Source organism: Ursus americanus, chromosome 12 (assembly GCF_024610735.1).
Source record: "Ursus americanus isolate L20-20 chromosome 12, mUrsAme1.1.p, whole genome shotgun sequence".
Taxonomy (NCBI): Eukaryota; Metazoa; Chordata; class Mammalia; order Carnivora; family Ursidae; genus Ursus; species Ursus americanus.
Window position 1 is genome coordinate 14628305 of NC_142138.1, and position 24420 is coordinate 14652724.

The 24420-nt window shown below is 42.5% G+C and overlaps 1 long non-coding RNA gene across 1 annotated transcript in view; it reads right to left on the bottom strand.

Annotated features, from left to right (window-relative positions):
* The window catches only part of LOC148109146 (uncharacterized), a 523556-nt gene that overhangs the window by 161630 nt on the left and 337506 nt on the right, over nt 1-24420 (bottom strand). The gene's annotated exons all lie outside the window — the stretch shown is intronic.

Genomic DNA, 24420 nt, shown 5'->3' on the forward strand with positions numbered 1-24420 from the left:
ATGAAACCCAGCATTTCACTAAGTGGCTTTGACAGTTCTCAGCCAGGAAGCCAGTTTGGTATCCATGCCACCTGCCCCAATGACCTGAGGTGCCCTGGATCCCCTATCCTGTTCTCATTTTCTGTCCCGATCGAAGGATACATAGAATGACTGGATTTATAATTAGTATTTTTGTCATTTAAAGTTCACTAGATTTGTAGTCAATTATTGGCTAAAAACATTTATTATTTGTAATATATTATTAGTTTATTATGGCTCATTGCTCTAAAATACTTCGTTTAATCCTTTGCAGGTCCTTAAACACAAATATGGCAGCTATTAGCAACCTCTTCAGTCAGGCATAAAATTGTACCCAGAGGCCTCATAAACAATAGAGTGCTTTGCAAAGATTAAATCAGTATACACAGCTGTGAAGGAGGCCATTAGGAAATGCATTATCATTCTGTTTTACTGTTACTTTGTGTGCCACTGTGCTCTTGTCACTCCAGCAGCTAGCCCTGCCCCCGCCACGTAAGTGGAAGAGCCCCCACAGCGCACCAGGTAAGAGGCACCCACAGGGAGCCATGCCGCCCCAGCCTCTCCATGTCAAGTTAAGAGGGCCTGGAGCTCTCGGGCGGCTTCTGCCAAGAACAGGCCCAGCATCACAGTGCTCACCTCCTTTGTGGAGGGCTGCCGTCCTCATTACAAGGCTTCCTGGAAGATGCTAATTTCAAATAAGCTAATTGTTTTCCTGTCTGCCTCTGAGTCCATTCAAAATGTCTGCTGCCTCCAGAAAAAGGAGAAAGAAAAGGGAAACGGTCATTTATGGAGCACCTGTTATGCCGCGGGCTCTCTCAGACAGCCATTGATTCATGGAGCAGGACACATTTTGTGGACAGGGCTAAAGCCATGTGGACCAGCAAGAAGGAAGCTCCGTGTTGAGTGGAACAGTCAACGTACATCCGCTACCATGTGACTAGTGCAAGGCTTCCTGGTGGGAGGATTATCAAAGCTAAGTTTAGAGGGAAAACACAGGCAACAAGAACTGTGGGGGTGGGAGGAAGAAGGATACTCCGGGCGTTGGGATTAGTATATGGGAAAGCATAGAGGTGTGAAACAAGAGGATATCTTATTTCGTTCAGTCCTCCTACCTTGTGAAGTGGATGACATCACTTTACAGAGGAAAAGCCTCCTCTTTCTGTCCTCATCCTTCTACCCCCGACTGTGAGCAGCCTGCATTGTCCTTCAGAGGCAAACGGCACCATGGCAAGAATGCAGACTTTGGACTCATGTCCAGTCAGGTCTGAATTCAGCCTTTGTTATTATCTATAGCGGTGATCTTGGACACTTCACTCAGCCTCAGTTTCCTATCTGCAAAATGGGGCTAATCATTCCCATTGCACAGGATTGCCAGGAGACTTACATGAGACAACATATAAAAAGCACCTAGTGTTTTATCTGTAGTGTAGCAAAACCTCAAAAATTGTTGGTTTCCTTCCTTCTCTATTTAGGCATTTGTTCAAAATTTGTCGCTCCCAGGGAGCCTTCCAAGATTCACCAATTTAGAAACTACTTAAGAGAAGTGTCATAGCCTGCTTATGTTAATTTAATCTTTGTAAAGCACAATACACTATATTGGTATTTTCCAGAAAAACTTTGCACATAGAAAGCTTTGAAGAAAGATTGGCTAAAGGGAATTTACTTCACTCTGTGCTCTGGCTGCCTAAAGAGCTTCCCCGATGCATCTTCAAGCTCTTCTCCCCACGGTTTAACATCCTGGGTCCTAGGACAGCTTTCTCTTTTATGTTCTCTGAAAAGTCTGTGGGAGGGAACAGGCAGGAATGGCAATGCTTGACCTTTTTGGAAATATGTTCTCCTGACTTGGTATATTGGAAAAAGCATGAACTTGACCCAAACGGACCCTCCTGGAAAGCTCTCTGGCCCCTAACTCATACAACCCATACCTGCTGCTCCAGCCACAATTACTTTTTAGCTATTCCCTGTATACACCATCTCTTCTCAGTCTTATATAATGTAGTATTGCCGTGTCATCTTCCAGGAATGATCCTGCCCTCTCCTGCCACTATAAAACTCCAATTCATCCTTTAAGACCCATGCATCACCTTTCTGAGTTCTTTCGGGGAGCATTACCCACTCTACCTGCAACCCACAGACCAGCATTCATACTTTTATTTTACATCGAACATGTTGAAATAATTGATTCCTGTATCTATTTTCTTCAGTGTCCTAGGACGCACTGAAGGACAAGAGTTATACCCTTTCCATCTTTGTAATCCTAGTATTTGTTGGTTTATTCATTCATTTATTCATTTATTGAGAGAGAGAATGAGAGAGAAAAAGAGAGGGCGTGACAAGGGGCAGAAGGAGGAGAGAGAATCTTAAGCAGGCTCCATGCTCTGTGCAGAGCCCGATATGCGGATGGATCTCACAACCCTGAGATCATGATCTGAGCCAAAATCAAGAGGCGTCTGCCTAACCAACCACCCAGGCACCCCTTGTAGTCCCAGTTTTTAGAATAAAGTATGGCACACAGTAGACCTGTGGTGAATCAATGCGTGAATCTTAACATCCAGGACAAACTCTTCCTGAGGTTCAGACACACTGAAACCAGCCGGCATTTGGCAGGGGCTGCAGTGTGAGTGGCATCTACCTCCAGAATAAATTATTACAGAATTCTCTAGCCACTTTTTTTTTCTGAAAGTTGGGTCCAGAGAAGCAGAAAGAGGCTCTGCGCTGGTGATTCAATGTGGGCTTTCCTCCTCGATTCAGCCCACTGGATCACATAATCTCCCCTTGTGAACTCATTATTTTTGTTTGATCTCTGCTCCCACCACTCTTTACCCTTTTCTGTCCTGCTTTGTGGCCCAGGAAATTGATGCCTGTGGACAGCTTCTTGGGAGCTTCTTTGCCCTTCGGCTGGGTTCTCCCAATGGGAAGCTCTGCCAGGAGTTCAAGGAGCAGGGAGAAAGAGAGGCTGGGGTAGTTCTTGCCCTCTCCCTCTCTGCAGTAGCTGTGCCCATCTGGGCATGTGGGTCCTGGACAGTTGCTCTTCCACAGCTGGGACTCTAACTTTTTCAAATAACACTATTCTTTTCCTTTGCTTCTTCAGCCCTAGAAGGCGAAGTGGTTTCCTATTGCTGATATCCTTAAATGCTTCACCACCGTTACTCAATCAATCCCTGTGGACTGGAATCCTGTCCACAGCTCTGCGAGTGGTCCCTTCAATAAAGCATCTTCACCTGAACCATCCGAGGTTAATTCTGCTTCCTACAGGGTCCTGGCACATGCACCCTCTCTCAGATATCATTAGGGAAAAGCTACTCCTTTATTTCCAGTCTTATTCATGATGACTGCTAGGGCACCTCCAGGTTAAATCTGAATGAGGAAACCACTTATGTGGGAGGACTTGTGATGGAGAAAGTGTCCCTGTGATGAGTGATAATTTTGAGAAGTGGTCTGACAACATTCATAATCTGATGGCTCAAACTGTAAAGTGTCTAATTTTGTTCAGCATATTAAGGCTGGTTTGGGGGTTGGCAGAGATAGAGAGAGAGACAGGAGGAAGGGAAAGGAGAAAGAATGATGGGGAGTGGGGGGTGTGCGGCCTGATGGATTTTTCAGTCTTGCCTCCAATTTCTGGTGCTGGTCATGCATATCTGATCTTCTGTCTGTTTTGGCAGACGGCACAGCCACGTGGAAAGAGAACAAGTTCTGCAGAGAACAGAGGTCTGAGCTGAAGCCAGACTCAATCACATGCTGGCTGTGTTCAGCTTGGGCAAGTGACAACTTCTTTGGGCCTCAGTTTTTGGTATCTATATAATGGGATAATATGCTTCCTTATACATTTAAGAGTAGATAAGAGAGCCTAGATAGAGCAAAAGCTGTAAAAAAGGGAGCTTCTCAGCTCTGGCTGCTGATTAATGACTAGATGGATGAATATATGCTGAATGAATGGACAAACAAATCCTCTTTCAACAAATCTTTTCTCTTAGGTTGAAGGAAAATCTGCCCTCTTATAACTTTTACCCATTGGACTTTGGCCTGCCTTCTACAGCCAAACAGAATATATCAACTCGCTCTTCTAAATGAAAACCCTTCAAATATTCCTGTTTAATAAATTGAATAAATAGACCCCACTTTAATAAATTTGCCCTAGGCCTGTGGGCCTTTGCAAGGCAGACAATATAAATGAAGATGATGTCTGCACATGAAATGCTTTGTGGACCACATGACTGCCACTCTGCCCCAGAGATGGAGGGGGGGGGGGGCGGCTCATTTAAAATGAGCCAGCAGTGGTGGTCAGATGTATAAGCTTCAGCCTTTCTGAAGCAAGCCAAGCTATCACACGTCTTGATTTTTTAAAAGTGCGTCATGCATATTTAAAAATCAATCCCTCCTCTCTTCCCTTTGGTATTTCGTCCTTTCTTTGTTCACTTATTTGAAATATACTGAATGCCTAGTCTGTGCCACGTACTCTGCTAAGCTCTTTCTGCAGATATCTCATCTCATTTAGTCCTTACTCCAAGGGACACATAATGTACAAACGAGGAAACAGGCTTATCCAGGGCACATGGAGCCACCAGAAACAGAGCTGTAACTCAAAGTCAGGTAGGACTGACTAGTGCGTTCTGCTGAATAATTGTATCTGTGGAAGAACAGGGCAGTAGAATGAGGAGGCAAGACTCACGCATGTGCAGGCACACGCACACACACACACTGCATCAGGCCTTGAAGGGTTTTGTCAAGCAAAAAGGAAAGAAACAGCCTGAGCCAAGGTGTGGAGATGTTTAAGAATCTGTCTGGTTTGGGCACGGGTCGTAGTTTGATGTGCTGAAGCACACGGCTCTTGGCGAAGGCTGGTCGTAGATTGAGCTAACTAGATAGGCTGGGACCCAAGTGTGAAGCATGGGAATGTGACACGGAGCTAAGGAGCTGGGGCTCTATCTCGTTGTGATAAGGTGGCTCAGGGAACAGGCACCACCAGTCCTCCGAGGGATAAGACTGATTTTATTGACTTCCATGCTCAGTGGCCTGGCTGCTCACCCACCATTACACTCCTGTCACTACTGGAGCTCAGGGATCATTTTTTTAGGTTCACCCAGGACTGGCTAAAAACAGATATGCAGCTTTTAAATCACTAGAAGGTTAAAAAAAAAAAAAGTTTGAAGAAAAGAAAGCCATATAGAAGAAGACAGGAAACAAAGGAAGCCCCAAGAAAGTATAAAGAGAAAGCATAAAACAAAAAAGACAGGAAGAAGACCAAACATATCAGTTATGACAGTAAATATAAATGGTTTAAGTTCCTCTAATAAAGGATAAAGTCGTTCAGATGGGGTTAAAAGCAAAATTCAACCCCATGCTACTTACAAGAGATGAACAGCAAAACAAAAGAAAGAAAAGGGGGGAAATGCCGGGCAAATATTTATCGAGCATAGAAAGCAAACAAAAAGAAAGCAATTGGCAACATTTCAAAGTAGAATTCAGGGTAAAAAGTATTATATGAGATAAAGAAGGTTATTTTATATTGATAAAAGGCTCATTTACAATAAAGCTATTTGAGACGTGCTATTACTTAATGGCAAAATATATGAAGCAAAAATTAGAAATATAAGGAGATGAGATAGAAGTAACCTTGATGTTGACTTTAACAACGAGAAAGACAAAAATAGAATACTATCATTAATAACTTACATTTACATCTCTAAACATTGCTAAAAGCTAACTTAATTGAGTACTTACAATGTTGCAGGCACTATTCTAAATGTTTACACATACTATTATCTCATTAATCCCCATAACAACCCTATGAGTTAGAAAATTACTATCTCTGCATTATAGATGAGAAAACTGAAGTCTAAGAAGCACAGTCCTACCCAATATATAATACAACTGCACTGGCATAAGAGATCAAGCCTGGTTCTAAACTGAGGCAGGTATTCCCAGAAACTGCCCTTTCAACCACTGTGTTGAATGCATGTCCTTTTAAAACAAACTAGGACACTGACCACCTAAAGTAATCATAGGACAGGCTACCAAGTAAATCTCAATAAAATGTGAATGGATAGAAATTACAGTCTAAATTAATCTGAACACAATGTAGTACATGAAAACATCATGATACCAAAACCTGACCAAGCTAGAACACGTGTATGCATGCAATCACACGTGTGTGTGAGCACGCGTGCACACACACACACAATACCACATAGATCCCTCATAGCAATGTGATACCAAAATTCTGTATCAAACATTTGCCAACCTATTTTACCCACTTATTAAAAGAATTATCCTGACCAAGTATGATTTATCCTAGACTAAAGGGATGATGAGTATGATGTTTCTTACCAGTAATTCATGGGCAAAACCACATGGTCATCATGACAGATCGCTTGTTCCTACTGAGCTGTAGCCTTATGAAGCTGAGAGTAGGACTGGAGATGTCAGGCCATCCAGGCCAGACAAAAGGGGCTGTTCTATCACATCAGTTACCAAAACAATCACTCAAACACTAGCCACAATGCGGAGGTGAGCAGGAGTGTCAGGCCAGACTAGTTACAAACAATGCAAGATTTTTTGTTTGTTTGTTTGTTTGTTTTAAAGATTTATTTATTTATTTGACACAGAGAGAGACAACCAGCGAGAGAGGGAACACAGGCAGGAGGAGTGGGAGAGGAAGAAGCAGGCTCCCAGCAGAGGAGCCTGATGCGGGGCTCGATCCCAGACCTCCGGGATCACGCCCTGAGCCAAAGGCAGACGCTTAATGACTGAGCCACCCAGGCGCCCCAAAACAACGCAAGGTTTAAGAAAATTTCTAAGTGGTTCTGAAATTGCACCAAATCAAGGTGAGTCCCATACCATGCACTGAATCTGAAGCTACACGTGGTAATCGTACACAGGGTAGCGGCAGTGGAAGTGTGTTTGTGTGTAGGTGGGGGAGGTAGCTATGACCTTGGTTTTGCAGAGGTAGTGTCCATGAGATTAGATACTTAACACGGCCTAAAAATCCCAAGAGGGTCCACTCCAAGACGTAATCCTTACACCTAAAGGAAGATGCCATGTCAAGATTGGAGGTCACGTCTGAAGATATTTCTGGAAAGTTAAATGTTATCTTAAGGCAATCTATGAATCTTCTACAAACGGGGCTTCTGTTTCTGCAATATTGTAAATTTGATCTGCTATTCCCTTGAAAAATGGGCTTGCTTCTTATGCAGCTAAAATGGGGACAGGATGCATGAGATGGTGAGGGAGATTTGTTTCTCTCAAATATCAGTCCTGGAGGCCTTGTCCCCAGGAACGCCATCATTAGGGACAAGGCACAGGCTGTGAGGAGTGGGATTAACACTCACGTTAACTGACTTCCCGAGGGAGTGCCCTCAGTTTTTAAAAATCATATTTATTTTTCCCAATTAAAATAATATATCCTTTGTGGATAGTTTTTTAAAAAATCACAGCAACATTCAGAATTAACATCTGGTAACATTTTGGCTTTTTCCCTTCCAGTAATTTATTTTTTCTGAGTACAGAGATGTGTCTGCTTACATATGTACATAATTACAAAAACAAAACAGAAGACATGATTCATGTCTTGCATCCTAGTTTATTTTTTATTTCATCACTGTGCATGTGGAAGATGGAGATTTTATGGAAGAAACGAGCATGAAGGTGGGATACAGAATGCAAAGATTTAGCTAGAAGGTCCCTGTTGATGAGGCAAGAACACACAGGTGGGGCAGATGTCACCTAGGAGAGAATGGGGGTGGGGGAGACAGCACTTCTGGACAAGTAACTCAAGAAGCTTCTCTGAAGAGCAGGAGGGGACCAGGGTAGAGGGGATTAAGGCAGAAAGATACAATGGGAAGAACACAGGCTTGGAACCAGGGACCATGGTTGGCCCTCAGTTCAACCACTTACAGACCATAGGCCCTCGTGGGGATGTGATGAGGTAGGGACAGCTCAGTACCATGACGGTGTAACGACTCTACCTTGACATTGTACTGGATACATACTATCAAATCTGATGAAGAAACTGAGGCTCAGGCATGTGAAGGTCATACTGTATAAAGGGGCAGAATTGGGATTTAATCTCAAGATCACCTAAAACCAAATAATGAGGTTGCTTGTAAATTTAAAAAATTAAACCATTTATTATAATATCACCCAATAACTTGATTAGTTCCTAGTATATAAAGACAGAGGACATGTACCATCACTGAGATCCTTTGTTTTTAACCATGAGGCTCCCACCCCTCTCCCCAGGCTCTAACATGTGCCCTGACGGTTTTCCGTGGAGCCCCAGGCAGGGCCTGGCCTGGGAGTACTGGGCTGGTCCCCATCAGTCTGGCACAGCTGTGTATTGAATGTGATACACTCCCATACTTCTACACAAGGATGCCGGCCTCCCCTTCTGTATCTCACACAATCTTGATTCCCAACATCATTTTTTTCCCATTTGACTGAGTGGTCTGACCTAGAATGGCTATGCGTGACTTGAAATTTAAGCATTTCTCTTTCAACTCTGTGATAAAAATCTCTTCCCTTTAATAATGCTCCCAGTGGCTCCTCGCCCATTCCTTTTCATTTCTGCTAGGTGCTTTTAAGTTCGGTTTTCCTTCCACCCCCTGCAAACTCCCCAAGGCTTAGCTTCAGAGACAGGCTCTCTCAAGACCCAATCAATTCCAACATTCAATTAAGCTAATTAAGTTCAGGTTGCCATCGATATATTTCTTAATTATGGTTTAAACATAGGTAAAACCTAGAACTGTTCATCAACAGCCTCAGTGGAAAGCTAGCATCTACCATTAAGAATTCCCATGGGTCAAATCGAGGTTCTGACAATAGTTAGAAAGACCACATGTGTATTTGCATAGGGTTTGCATATATCTACATAGGTTAGTCTCTTTGCAGATTTCCAATTAAAATGTTATTATTTCAGCCTTGAAGTTGTTGTTTCCTGATTCTCCTATTCTCTAGTACCATTAGCAACACCTGTTCACTTTGACATTGATTTTTGCATGAGAGGACAACAGGACAATGAAGAGAAAGGACAGCTGCCAGGATCTACAGACGGCAGTGAAAGCCCCGAATAGCAGTGCACACCTCTGAAGTGGGCTGACCCTAGCAACTGGGACGTTTTGTCTGGTGGAGAGAAGACTCCAGGCAAGTCTGGGAATAGCTGCTGGGCTATTGAGTAGAAGAGTCAATAGTTAGATGGCTGGGCGGGTCTCCACCTCTCCTTTCCTACTACTCTCTGCCCTCGATCCTGGATGAGCCATTTCCTTCCTCCCAATAGGTCTTTTTACCCCAAAACATAGATATCAGAAGAGTCTTTCTGCAACACAAGGTCTGGTCATTTCATTCTTCTATTTGGATGTGTCCCCAGTGGTGGAGGTGTGAAAACTATAATCTTAACATGAAATGCAAATTCCTTCAATGACAGCCATCCTCTCCTGCTGCACCTATTGAACTCCACTTTGTATCCTTCAGTCCAGCCAACGTGAACCCGCCTGCAGTTTTTTTAAACCTACCAGATGCCTACACACCTACAGGTCTTTGCAGGTACTGCTCCTCCTGGCCATTAGAATGTACTTTGCCCTGACATCCCACAAATGGCTAACCCCTACGCTGTCTCCTCCTTTGAGGAGTCCTTCCTAAATGTTTCCTCCCACTTCCATGTTCCAAACACTTCCATTTGTATTTTCATAATTCCCTTATGTCTCCTTCTTCCCTCCATTGGTAAAATTCAGGAGGGATTGCAGGAGCTCTGTGGGATCCAAAGAGAACCACCCTTTCACTACTGACAGGAAAAAAGAGATGGCTCAGCCATGGACCCCACTTCTCCCTCCCCCCAACACTCATCTTACCACTGCCATCTTGCTTGAGGCCATCAGGAATAATATCACACACATATACAAATAAGTCTAGGACTCTAAGCCATCCCTTAATAACAGATTCTAATCATCAAAAGGCTTTATAGGCAATGAAGTAACCCCAACGTCTTCTGCTCTAGCATCTATTTCTGCTTTATTTTTCTCCTCTGTGTTTATAACATTTATTATCATCTGACGCACGTACACATTTTTTTACTATCTATTTTTTTATTAGTCTATCTCCCTCCTCCAGAATGTAAGCTTCGTGAGGGTGGGGAATACCTATTTTGTTCATGGTAGTATCCCTTGCACCTGGAAAAGTGAATGACACATACGTGCTCAATAAATATTTTACGAGTGGATCTTTATATTTATTGCACTATACCTAGTGTGACAGTTAGCTACTTGAGGGCTGGGACCAGAGCTTATTCTCTTTGTCAAATGGGGTAAACAGAAAAGAGTATAATTAATTACAATCTCTCTTCCTTCCCACACATTCTAAGAAGGGCAGGACACCAGAAGGAACTTCTGTTTGGCTTATTGGGATAATGGATGTAGCAGAAGCTTTCAAAAGGGTCATTAGATCCCACACGTCTGAAAGAGTTTCGGGCTACCTGGAGGAAAGCCATTTTCAAGGAGAACAAATGAAGGAAGAAGGGAGGTAAAGAGCCAGGTGGCTGGTAGGAGGGGGTGATTACTTGAGCTGATTTATTGAATAGGTTCATGAGGGTAGATATTTGGAAAGTAGATTTTAAGAAGTTCTTGCTGTATATTGCATAATAGGAATGTCACTTTGCTCAAGAAAACCTTCAGTAAAAATCCACATTGATCTTCACTGAACGTGACACATAAGAAGAAAGACCTTAGGGGCACCTGGGTGGCGCAGTCATTAAGCGTCTGCCTTCCGGCTCAGGGAATGATCCCGGCGTTCTGGGATCGAGCCCCACATCAGGCTTCTCCACTAGGAGCCTGCTTCTTCCTCTCCCACTCCCCCTGCTTGTGTTCCCTCTCTGGCTGGCTGTCTCTCTCTGTCAAAATAAATAAATAAAATCTTAAAAAAAAAAAAAAAGAAGAAGAAGAAGAAAGACCTTAAAAAGAGAAAAGACAACATGGGTGGATCTAGAGAGTATAATGCTAAGTGAAATAAGCCAGTTAAAGAACAGCAAATACCATATGATCTCACTAGTATGTGGAATATTAGATTTCAACACAAATGAACCAAGGGAAAAAAGAGAGACAAACCAAAAAACAGACTCTTAACTTTAGAGGACAGATGGTTATCAGAGAGGAAAGGGGAGGATGGGTGAAACAGGTAAAGGGGATTAAGAGTACACTTATCCTGATGAGCCCTGAGTAATGTATAGAAGTGTTTAATCATTCTATTGTACACCTGAAACTAATATAATACTGTATGTGAATTACACTGCAATAAAAATAAAAATTAAAAAAATAATAAATAAATAAATAAATAAATAAAAGAGAAAGGCCATCTGTGTGTCCCAAGAGCGAAGCTTCAGGCAAGACACAGAACTGATGCTTAATACATATTTAAAATTAATGAAAAGATGAATGAGTGAATGAAATGAACCACAACCAGTAGGTAGAAATCTCAGGGTGTAGATTTTGTCTTAATATGAAAAGCTCCTTAAAATTCTTAATTGTCTTGAACTAGAATGAGCTGTCCCCACCCCCACACCCTTTTTTTCCAAGGAGCAACAGGATAATCACCTCACCAAAAATGCTATAGCAGGAATGTCTGTAGTGGGGATGGCATTAGACCAGATTATTGGTTTCTAATCTGTGTTATAAAGACTAGAAGATTGTGGGGGGGGGTCATGCTTCAAAGGTTATCTGCTGGGATGAGAGAGGGCCCAGAATGCAGGCCTCTGAGACCTCAATGCCTGTTTTAACTAGAAGAGCTCTGTTTTTAACTGTACCATTCATTCGTTCATTCATTCATTATGCATGCTAATAATAAACACCTACTATGTGCAAAATGCTAGACAGGTTCTCTGCAGGCTGCTTCTGAAGAAGTTTTCAACTTAAAAAAATTTCAGCTGATCCTGGAATGCTAAGAGTCTGCTGCTTCCACAAGCTGAGTAAAAGTCATTACACAGTGTACTACTCTGGAGTGTCCCCAAGGTCCCATGCCTGGGCCTATGGCCCTTTCTCTGCCAAAGGAAGGAGTGTGAATGTAGTACTGTCAAAGGAAGAGCCCTCTGTGGGAAGGAGGAGAGATGTGCATTTATCTAGTCCCTCTGAGCAATGCACTTCTTCATGATTTGTTTATTCTAATCTTTATTACAACCCTGAGGAGGATATTTTGCAGATGATGGAACGGAGGGTCCCAGACGTTAAATGATTTGTCCAAGACCATAAACATAATTACTTGGATTTGAACCCAAGTCTCTGCTGCCAATGCCCTTCTCTTTCCACCACACTTGGGAACCGTCAAATGTTTGCAAGCTGGTGGCTTGGTTGCTTCTCAGTCTCTAACATGCAGACTACCCTTGCAGGCATGTGAATGCAATGAGCAACACTAACAGATGAGAGAAGATGATGTGTTGGGATATCTAGAGAAGGTTTGATGAGGACGGCCACGATGCCAGAGACCAAGAATTCAAACAATAACACCAGAACATGAACTTTTATGTGAATTCTTCGTATGTGATAGTTACTCTCTGGCCTTGGATACATCTCCAAAGACATGAAAAAATGAAAGAAAAGCCGACAACTTAGCAAATCATTGTAAAATGTAATGGTCACTACATTTTTCTGTACTTTTTCTTTTTCTTTTTTCTTAAACTCAGAGGGATAAATATCCTGGCAGCGGATTTCAGGGTGAATGAGCCTGAGAAGAGGATTATCAGGAGGCTGGATTTTGATTACTTTCTCATCAAAACAGAAATAAGTTTGCAAGAGGATCTGTGGAGGCACAGCACCTTGGCAGGGCTGGAGGTGGGCTGCGAGGGTATGGGGAGGGGTGAAGTGAGGTTATATCAAATAGCAACCACTGCTGTAAGTTGAATGCTGAAATTCAGAACTCGAAGCTTGGCATTTTATAAATATGCTGTTATTTAATCCTCATCCATTCATTTATTCATTCAATACTTACTGAGTGCCCACCATATGCCCTATCCTCCTGCAGACATAGGAACGAACAAGGCTGACATCGTCACTGTCCTCATGGAGCTTACATTGTATTTGACCGTCATATAATAAACACACAACTAAATAAACTACTACAATGTTTGACAAAGATAAATGTTATGAAGTGTATTAAAGCAGGTGAGGTTATGGAGCCTCATGGGGGTACCAGTTAAGGAAGGTCATGAGAAAGTGACATGTGTGCAGAGATGGAGTAAGGGAGAACCATGCAAATACCTGGAGGGAAAGTGTGGAGAAAGAGAAAAGATCTTCACACCTAAACGGCATGTTTGAGGAAGATTAGAGAAATCAGAAGCTTGGAGTGAACAAGGAAAAGGCTGTAGATGGAGGCCAGATCACATGGCTCTGTAGGGCTTTTATAGCACATTGGGCTCTATCCCAAGTGTAATATGGAGACCATGCAGGAATTTGAGAAAGGGAGTGATGTGATCAGACTTGTCTTGAAGTGATCACTCTGAGTGCTGTGTTGAGAACAGACTGTGGATGGGCGGGATGAATTGAAACCCAGGGGGCTAAGGCAATAGTCTCATGAGGTATGGATGAGAATGGAGTAAGTGAAGTGGGAAGAAGCAGGATATATTGTGAAACGGGAATAAGTAGGAGTTACCGTTGGATGCACATGTAGTAGGAAAGAAAGGGAAGCACAGAGAATGACTACAGAGAATGGGTCCTGAGCTGGGGCTGGTCTAGGCCTCACCCTCAGAGGTTGGTACCCACAGCCATGGGACTGCATGAGGTCCCTCAGACAGTATGTGTAACTAGAGAAAAGTCTGGAGGGTTGCCTCACAAAGATCTGAGGAAGGGAGTGACCTTGTGCCCACCTTATTGATTACAGAAGGTGATCTTAGATAAGCAGGATGCTTCTTTTCAGCCACTAAAATTGTTTCTCCAGAAGCACATCGTACCTCAGAACACCTGCCATGTTCACAATTCTGCTCCTACCCCATGAGATGAAGAGTTACTCAGTGGCAACAAGCATGGCGTACACAGCTTTTTATTTCTAGCTTCTAGACTTGCCAATAAAAGTAGTTACTGAGCATATAAAAAGTTTATTATCATCATCTATAAAAAGTGATTACTGTACCTCTAACAGAAGGGTCTCAATGGGGATGTACTCAACAGATGTCTGGACCTGGGAGGGACCGTGGATGATACAGTGAGGATATGAAGCTAATAATCAGCACCTAAAATAGAGTCTCTCATACAGAAGATGCTCAATAAATGCACGTGCACCAAGCCAGCGAAGGCTGCTATAGAGATTCTGACCTCTGCAGGTAGCTGATGGTAGCTTGACTCAGCAAAAACACAGGCATCTTAACAAGTGTTCACTGGAATCACTAGTGTTCTCTCTCAGAAGTTAGAGGAAGCTATGAAGGGCCTTGTCCAAGCCAAAGAAAGTAGCTGGTAAGAGCACAGAAGACATGAGAAACTTAAAAGTAAAGCAACTGTATGACACTGTACTTTGAAATAATTTAAGAAGAAAAACACAGATGGGAATTGTTAGACAAGGAAAAACTCACTTCTAAAAGTGCTGGTGAAAAATATTAGGTTTGATTTTTTAATATGGCCAAAGAGTATTAACCATCGCAAGTGAAACACTGACCATACTGTCACAAGGAGTCCCAAGGAAGTCACATGTGGGTGACTCAATGACACTGGCAACAGAAGAGTTCAGAAGACAATAGGGATATATGAGGCATAAAGAATAAGTGGTGATGATGAGGATGATGGTGAACACTTAAATAGGACTTTCTGTGTTCCAGGCACTGTTATAAGCACTTCACATGTAACAACTCATTTAATCCTTATAATAACTCTATGAGATAGGCACTATCAATATCTCTACTTTATGGATGATGAATCTGATCAAAAAAAAAAAAAAAAAGTAAAGCACTTTGTCAATGGTCATAGAGCTGGAAAGCTGAAGCAAATGGAAAATATGAGATGGATGTAGGTCAGAGTTTTCCATTTACCTATCTACCACTTACTAAGTACTAGCTGTGCTAGTATCAGGCACTATGCTGGAGTTTGGACTTGGGCTTTATATAGAAATGTGTAAGATCTGATAAAAATCCCTAGTCAAGATCGAAGCATTTAAAAATTATTGTAGGGGCGCCTGGGTGGCTCAGTCGTTGGGGGTCTGCCTTCGGCTCAGGGCGTGATCCTGGCGTTATGGGATGGAGCCCCACATCAGGCTCCTCCGCTATGAGCCTGCTTCTTCCTCTCCCACTCCCCCTAATTGTGTTCCCTCTCTCGCTGGCTGTCTCTATCGCTGTCAAGTAAGTAAATAAAATCTTTAAAAAAATAAATAAAAATAAAATAAAAATTATTGTAATTTGGTCAATATGTAGTCACAGGTGTTCATACAGGAAAAGACCTTAGAAGTTCTCTGTTTCAAGGTTCTTATTTTACCAATGGGGTAACTGGACCCTGGAGAGGGGGATGTGACTTACCTAGGGACCACAGCTAATGAATGACAGAACAAGATCAAGATCCTAGGTCTCTTAGTCATGATCCTTTTAATGCCAAGCAGAACGCATGAAACCTACTGCATTACCAGGGAGTTTAACCTGGGTTGCTTCGTTGCAAGTGTCAAAATCTATCGCTGACCCATCCGTTCCAGTCTGATTGACAAGTATTTCACCTGGAACATTTTTTTTAAAGAATCTAAGGGAGTCTTAGGAATTATTTATTTCCCTATTTAAAATATTGGGAAGGGGCGCCTGGGTGGCACAGCGGTTAAGCGTCTGCCTTCGGCTCAGGGCGTGATCCCGGCGTTATGGGATCGAGCCCCACATCAGGCTCCTCCGCTATGAGCCTGCTTCTTCCTCTCCCACTCCCCGTGCTTGTGTTCCCTCTCTCGCTGGCTGTCTCTATCTCTGTCAAATAAATAAATAAAAATCTTTAAAAAAAAATAAAATATTGGGAAATTATGGCTCAACATATTTAATATCATGCCCTAGGTTTCCTGGTAGATTAAAGAATTTTTAAAAAATATTTTATTTATATTTTTTGAGAGTGAGGGAGAGAACATAAGTGGAGGCAGGACCAGAGGGAGAAGCAGACTCCCTGCTGAGCCAGGACTCTGGGATAAGGACCTGAATCAAAGGCAGACTCTTAAAACCAACTGAGCCACTCAGACGCCCAGGTTAAAGAATTTCTATTATGATAGTGGATTCAACATCCTACTTGACTTAGCAGCATTGAAAAGACAACTGCCCAGATGAACTCTATGCCACTTTTCTTAGACCAGCTGTTGCAAAGTAAGGCACCCACATGCAGAATTGGTCTCAGGCTGCTCAGTGATTTCCCTCAGCTGTGTTATGTGGCTAGATAATAATGAGTATTCAGATTTAACAGAAGAAAGCCACGCTCTTTGATGTTATTCACTCACACACATCTCCACCTCCTAGATGTTGGACACAACCTTTGCCAGGACAGATGTTTCTCGCAGGCTGGCAGTGGTATCTGGCCAAGCCAGGAAACTGGGATATGTAGGATCGATTGACGGATAGAATTCATTTCAAGCTCTCTTTGCTTCCAGCAACTCCTTCGAATTGGGCTCCCTGAGGTAAGAAGTCAGGGAGACAATGGCCAAAAGGCATCTCAGATGTGCTGAGACACCTGATTAAGAAGAAATTGAAGTCAGGGAAACTGTTCACTCCACTAACCTGAGGGGTACTTAGTCACATGGGCAACTCTTACGGGAAATCCCATGCCCTGACATTCAAGAGCTGTGATTCCAAGTGCAGAATGCAGACTTGTCATTGGTCAGAACACTGTGCCCGGAGCATCTAGCCTCCCCTCTTGTTAACAACCTGTTTTCCATCAGGCACTTCTGCAGGGGGTTGTCATTTGAATCCTGAAGGAGAAAATGATGGCCTGTAAAGGCAAAAGCATGAGGACAAAGCTTCCCTAAGTGGCTGAGATGTCTGCCCTCTTCTGTACCTTTTAGCTGGGAGCTCCAAAACTCAGACCTATTTCCTGGCATGGACTCCAAATTATGTCTTCATCAGTCTACCTGCTTACTTATTTCTCATCTCCTGCCTCTTGACCCCTCACATTTACTTACTATTAATGGTTCATATTTTCTGCTCAGACTAAGCATTTGGAACCAACTATTCCTTTGCTTAGGCTCTGCTTTCCTTTCCAATTATAGTTATTATTGCTAGTATTAATGCTGTTTTTAACACACATCATATATTGAGGATATACCATACACCAGGCACCTTAAGGCACTTTAAATTCATGACCCTCGTCTTTTCAACAACCCTGCAAAATAATTTATCTTATACCCATTGTACAAATGAGAAAACTGAGGGTTATTGAGGTGATTTATCTAAGTGTTCAGAGCATGAAAGTGGTAGACCAGGAGGACTTGAACCCATGTCTACTTTGCTCCAAAAATCTGAGAATTTTGCATGATGCTATATAATTCACATCCATCTTTTGCATCACTCTGCCTTTGGTTTTGCCAGCCTAACTAGTATGACTTCATCATCTGGAACCCTTTAACTGCCCTGGCAAAGGTCTGTCTCAGTATTAGACATAGAATACATTCCTTGAAATCAACATAGACATTCAAGTGAAGAAAAATAAAGAGGTGGGTTGGTAGATGGACTTCAACATGATTTCCAAAATTTGTTTCACCAATATGAATACTGGGGTCATACCTGGTATGGATGAAGATAAAACCTACTATGAGACAAAGGTCTCTAGTTAGCCTGCCAGTGCTGCTAACACCCCCTCAACTAAAAATAATACCAGTAATATATTTAGGTCATCTCTTGCACTTGTATTCTGGTCAGATTTTTTTCATATCCCTAATTTCAGAAACACTTATTACTGTCCCCATATTATTGTTATTATTATTATCCCACTTATTACTGTCAGATAAAGAAAACAAATCAAAGAGAGGTTAAGAAACTTCCTTAAGGACATAGTTATTTTCCAATATAGGGTAGAGTTAACTAGATCTTGGTCTCTCCGATGCCCGGATTTGTGTTTTTATGAAAGGTAGCATAGAAAATACATATTGAAGCAAACTAACATTTGAGTACCTACTTAACATAGAATATTATCTCATGCACTTTCTTTTCATGCATTACCCTCATATAGTACATTGACAAAATTAGAATGAAGTAGGATTGTTATTATAAGCCTCTAAAGGGAGGTTAGAGTTTTTATGTACCTTGCCCAACATCATAGGAGTCACGCTGAGTCAGGGTGGCACAAAGGTGTGTCTGACTCCAAAGGCATTCTCTCAAGGCTTCCTCATAGTGTGTATTCATTCTCCATTGTATTGAAAATGTTTAAAGAATTGCTCACAGTGTTTAGAACACAAGGACACATCCCAAGTGCTCCCCACTTGTTGCTAGGTAACGTCTGTTTGACACAATCTGGTGAACATCATCATGGTTATCTTGCCAGTAGGAACTGGTAATCAGGATGGCAGTGAGGCAGGCACTTGTTGTCAGAAGACTGGGCCTGGCTTTTAAAAGCCACAGAAGCATCTTTAGATCATTAGAATCCAAGGGTCCAACAGCTTTGCAACAACAGCATAAATATTGTGTGCTGGATGGACAGGCACCAAATGGGGACATTCCCTACTGTTGTGTGATGAGAAAGCTGGTACTTCTGAGGACTTCCAAAACAAATAAATACCCCATATGCTAGAAGGAAAAGCATGGGAAAGGCCTGTTCCAAGTGGAGATGCAAATGTCATTCCCCAGGAAGCTGAGATGTGGCTGGTAGCGCTGCGTGGAGAGCAAGTCAGGTGGCTGACCTCAGGCATGACTGCCTGGTCTTTGGACATTTTGTGGAGTGACCAGCTGAGCCAACAAAAGAGGAATGCTGCAGCTGTGGACCAAGACCTAAGTACTTATTACCACTGGCTCGGAGACATACGGTGGTGGGGCTGGGGCAATGGGGGAGACATAAGGTATTGGGGAACTGTTTGTTTCAGCAGCACTTGTCCCTTGGCAATGACCAAGCAGAGGGAAACTGGCCACAGTAACTGTATTGCAAGTATGGACTTAACTCAAACACACTTGCATTCCCTCAGGTGGTGGTTGTGATGGTTAAATAATATACTTTTCAGTGCTTAGCGCAATAGCACATCCTCAATGATGACTTATTTTTATTATATATATAATATAGCATATAGACTGTATTATATATTATGCATTATTTATTAAGCATTATGTGTTATTTATACTATAAACTATATATAATAGCATACTATTGTTATTATCATCGCCTATCAGTAACTAAACATTTTTTAGGAACAGAAGAGATACAAGAAGTCCAGTATTTTCCTTGAGGTAGCAAACATCTCTTCTAGAACTTGATCAAATGATTATTCTCAATTTAAATGCTTCCAGTGTTGAGGAGCTCATCAGCCTATGTGGCAGTCTATTTCATTCCATTTATTAAACAGCAAATAATCTATTAAACAGAAATGATTCACTAAATTGAGCCAATCTGCTTCCCTATGGTTTCAACCCTTGGCCCCATTTCTCCCTAGTATCATAGGATAAAAGAATGCTAATACTAATTTAACTCTTACTCCACGCCTAGCATCTGTCTAAAAAATCGATTCATATTCACTCACTTAATTCTGAAAGTAACCCCCTGAATTAGGTAATAGTATTTACAGATTGGCAAATTGAGGATGCAGTCACCTTTCACGTGCTTGGCTTGAAATATTTAGAGTTAGATCTTATTTCATTCATTGAACTGAAATTTACTGAACATTTTCAATGTCTAAGATTGTTGTGGACTTGTTTTTAGGAATATGGAAGGGAATGCAACAAAATTGTACCACTCATGGAACTTGGAAAGGAAATTGAAAAGGCAAGTTACAGCCTGAAAGAAATATTTACAAAAGGTTCATTTGAAAAAGAACTTGCATGTAGACCAAAGAAATTGTTACAACTCAAAAGTAAGAGAATCCCATACAAAACAGGTATTCTACCAAAGAAAAGATAAAGATGACAAACACATGAAAAAATGCTGAAAATCATTATTAGGGAGTTGCAAGTTAAAAAGCACAGTAAGATACTACTCTAACCCACTCAACAGACCGAAACTAAACAGATAACCATACCATTTGTTGGCAAGAGGAGAGGAACAACTGGGACTCTTGTGCACTGCTGGTAGGTATATGAAATGGTACAACCACTTTGCAAAAGAATTGGGCAATTTCTTTAAATGGTAAATGTATACCTGTCATACAACCCAGCAACCCCACTTCTAGGTATTTTATCCAAGGAAAATGAAAACACATGTCTACACAAAGACTTATCTACAGATGCTCACAGCAACTTTGTTATAGCCCAACACTGGAGACTGCCCCATTGTTTAACAGGTGAATAGATATACTAATTGTGGTACATCCATATAATGGAATACTAATCAATAATAAAAAGGAACAAATTTTTGGTACTTTTGACAGCATGGATGAATTTCAAAATAACTACAGTGAGAGTAAGAATCCAAAGATTTTATACTGTAAGACCCCACTTACATAAAATTCTAGGACATGCAAAATTACTGAGGTATCAGAAAGCAAATCTGTGGTTGCCTGGGTATGGGAGTCGTGTGTGGGGTGGGGGGTGTAGTGAGGAGGGTTAGATTATGAGGGTGCCTAAGAAAAGTTTGGGGTATGATGAAAATGTTTATTATCTTAATTGTAATGGTGACTTCACAGGTATATGCATATGTCAAAACTCATGTAAATTTGTATATTTATTATACATCAATTATACCTCAACAAAACTGTTAAAAAAAATCTTGGTGGAAATATGTGATCATACACCAGGATGGCCCTGTGGTCCAGTCCCATTTTCTGAGCCATAATTCTAAGCTGCTCTAACTTGGAGGGTATAGAAGAAGCCTGTATATTCCACAGTGCTGGCAGTGAATGTCATAGGGAACTGCTGGACACAGAAGACAGGGTCCATCACCCACTGCAGATCCTTTGTCTCAGGCATGGAGTTTCTGGGGAAGCACATGAGGTCATTCTCTCTGTTGAACGTACCGCCAGAGTGGGGGTTTAAGGAAGTCTTGCAGTGGAGCACATGGCTGCTTGAGTCTTAAGGATGGTCTGAGCTACTTACTTGGACCCCTTCTTACTTGGACCAGGGGGCTTCCTGACTCGCCTTCGGCTTTTCTCCATTCTTTACACTGTGCCAGAAGTAATCTTTTTAAAATACAAATCAAGTTTCCGTAATTAGATATCCTACTGCTAGCTACTGCAACAAAGTTCAACACTTCAGTGGCTTAACTCCGTGGAGGTTTATTTCTCATTTTCAAAGAAATCCCATTCACGTGGAGCCATGTGCCACATGATGAGTCAGGGACCGAGGCTGCTGCCACCACCCAGGGGCTCAGAGTCGTCTCTTTCTAGGGAGGGGAAATGTAAAAGGAGCCCAGACAAGACATGTCTGCCTCTTCAAGATTCCAGCATAGAAGTGATAAACATTACTTCCATTCACATTCCTTGACAAGAAATAATCACATGCCCACATATTGAAAGCAAGGAGGTGGGTCAAAAATGGCAGCCCCTGTTTAGACAGCTGCCCCCCGGGGACAAGCCCACCTTATGGAAGGAGGACCACAAGCTTTTAGTGAATAACTAGCCAACTAACACCCACTTCCTGTTTTGCATAAGGTCCATGGGATCAAATTCAAAAGTCTGAATTCATTTATGACTTCTAATAGTTTTTACACAGCCTGCTGGGCCTATAGAAAATGAGCTGCTGACCCCCATTCCCCGTCTGGTGTCACACCACTCCCCTTGGTGCCAGCGCTTCCGGTGACACTGGTCTCTATGAGCCTAAAAAGTGTTGTGCTCTTCAAGGTTCTCAGGGAGTAACAGGCTCTCCCTCTCTCCTCCTCTCCTCAGTCCCCATCTTCACGTACTTCCTTGGCATTCCCTTTCACTTCCGGCTCCTCCTCTTACCCCAGGCTAGCCTACTTCCTCCTGATCTCAGTACTCCTCAGCTTCTCCCCCCGCGCCCCCACCCTCACCCCCACCCTCAAAAGCTGCTCCCCGCCATGCTCTCGGGAAGTCTCGGCACACTTGGCATCACTTGTTCAGTTTCTAAAAGTACCTGCTTGAGTAAGATGGTGTGGATCAAAGGCTAGGTCTGCTACCAGCTAGCTTGTGGGACTAGCCAGTTGTTTAAATTTTCCCTTCCATCATTTCCTCATTTGTAAAATTTGGATAATTATAACGCACTCTTCAGTCTCCATTACGGTGAAGATTAAATGAGATTCTGCATGTAAAATATTCAGTAGATGGTATATATAGTATATAATAAACCATAACCAGTAGTTGTTGTAAGCATCCCCATTCCTCCTCACAGGTGGGGGTTAGCATCATGACTCTCTTATATTCACAGACCTTAGCACAATGGTCGTCCACTGTGAGCATCTGACAAATAACTGCAGAGTAAACTTTCTCCTTTACCTCGCATGTGGTGGGCTCTCTTCAAGAAACACCTCTGTATCCTTTGTCCCTCTTTTTGCATTGGTCCCTGTTCTTCCACAAATGAGACAGAACTGTGGTCCAGCAGAGAGGTCAAGCATGCAGCCCTCCAGCGAGACTGTGGGTCCTGGTTTGTTGGAATTTACTTCTCTCTGTACCTCAGTTTCCCTGAGTGTAAAATGAAGATAATGGGGCAGTCCTGCCAGAGTTCTTAGAAAGGGACCACAATGCCTGGCAGGGAGAAAGCACCCCTATACATGATGGCTGTTATTTAAAAACAATTAGTTTGGTTTGTCTTCTGATTTCATCCTATTTTTCATTCCCTTCTCCTATGTTCAACTGTTTTGTTTTTAAATTCTACATAAGAGACGCTGAACTCTAGGAAACAAACTGAGGGTTGCTGGAGGGAAGTGGGTGGGGGAATGGGGTAACTGGGTGATGGGCATTAAGAAGGGCACTTGATGTAATGAGCACTGGGTGTTGTATAAGACTGATAAATCACTGACCTCTAGCCCTAAAGCTAATAATATACCATAAGTTAATTCATTGATTTTAAATAAAATTAAAAAAAATAAAAACAATTAGTTGTGAGGGTTTCTTTTCACCACAGAAAATGAGCACAGGATTCATTTAACACACTGTGTCCTTCCTTCTTCCCCTTGGCCGGGGTGGGGGGGGTGGGATTTTAAAGCCGCGAGAGCTATGGACTCTCTAGGTTGAATGTCCCTTTGAAAGGAGGTAGCTAAGAATGGACAAAGGCTCTGGGGCCACATGCATTTGAAGTCATGTAATAGCAGCCAACATAGTCACCATCTCTGTCCCCCTCTCGCCACTTCCAGGCTTTGCCTTCCCTTCCCACTGGGTGTGGGACAGAGGCATGGGAGCACTAATGCAGAAATTACTACGTCTACTCCAGAAGAAGGCATTTACCTAATTGCAAAGGAACACATCCTAGCTGTAGACAATAAATGGTGTGTGATGCTTCCATGAAGTGAGATGGATGGAGCTCTCTGTTGCTAACCGGCCCGTAACCAGGGTCATTAATCACACACGGCACACCCATTGCCAGTAATGGACTTCACCCCAGAAAACTCCAACTCACAGTGCCAATGGGTTAAAGGGAAGGCCTCGCCTGTTATGGAAATATAGGTCTCCCATCGGGATTAACCCTGGGCGATTGCCACCCCTCAGTCCTGAAAGGGCCTTTTAATTGATTTTCCCTCTTATTCTCTCTGACCTGGTGAAGAGCTTACCTGCCAGCCTCTGCCTGGCCTCAGACACTTGGCCTGAACTGTCTGAATTGCTAAGAAGCCTCTAGTCCACAAGAAATTTCCCCTCTCTTCAGTCCTTGACAGGAAAAGTAACTACACCTCAATAGCAGATCCTTGTTTTCAGATCTGGGTGGGAAAATGACCCCACAGCATCAGCTATAATTTACTGAGGGCTTGCTCCAGGACAGGCATGGTACTTTACGACCATTTCCTTACCACAATTATCCTAATAAGTGTTCTAGGAGGCATTTGGCTGTCCATTTTTCTTGGTAAAGAGGCTGGGGTGCAGAGAGGTTAAGTAAGTGACTTGCCTAAGTTGGTGCAGTGAAAAACAAAGCTGGTGTCCAAACAGGCATGGCCGATTGCAAAGCCAGGGCTCTTTCCGAGATGCACGCCTTGGTAGTGGACTGATCCTTATCTTGTTTTTCTTGGGCTGGCATCTGAAGCTTCCTGGAAGCCACAACTGAATCCTTGTTTTTCCTCTTGAACAGCATTAGAAAAGCAGAATTGCACTGGGGGTACTTGAGATAATCATGAAAAGTAGACTATCATTTTAAAAGGCAGTTAAGTTCCACTGCATTGACACTCACCAGCTAGATCCAGAAAATATTGCTTAACTTAA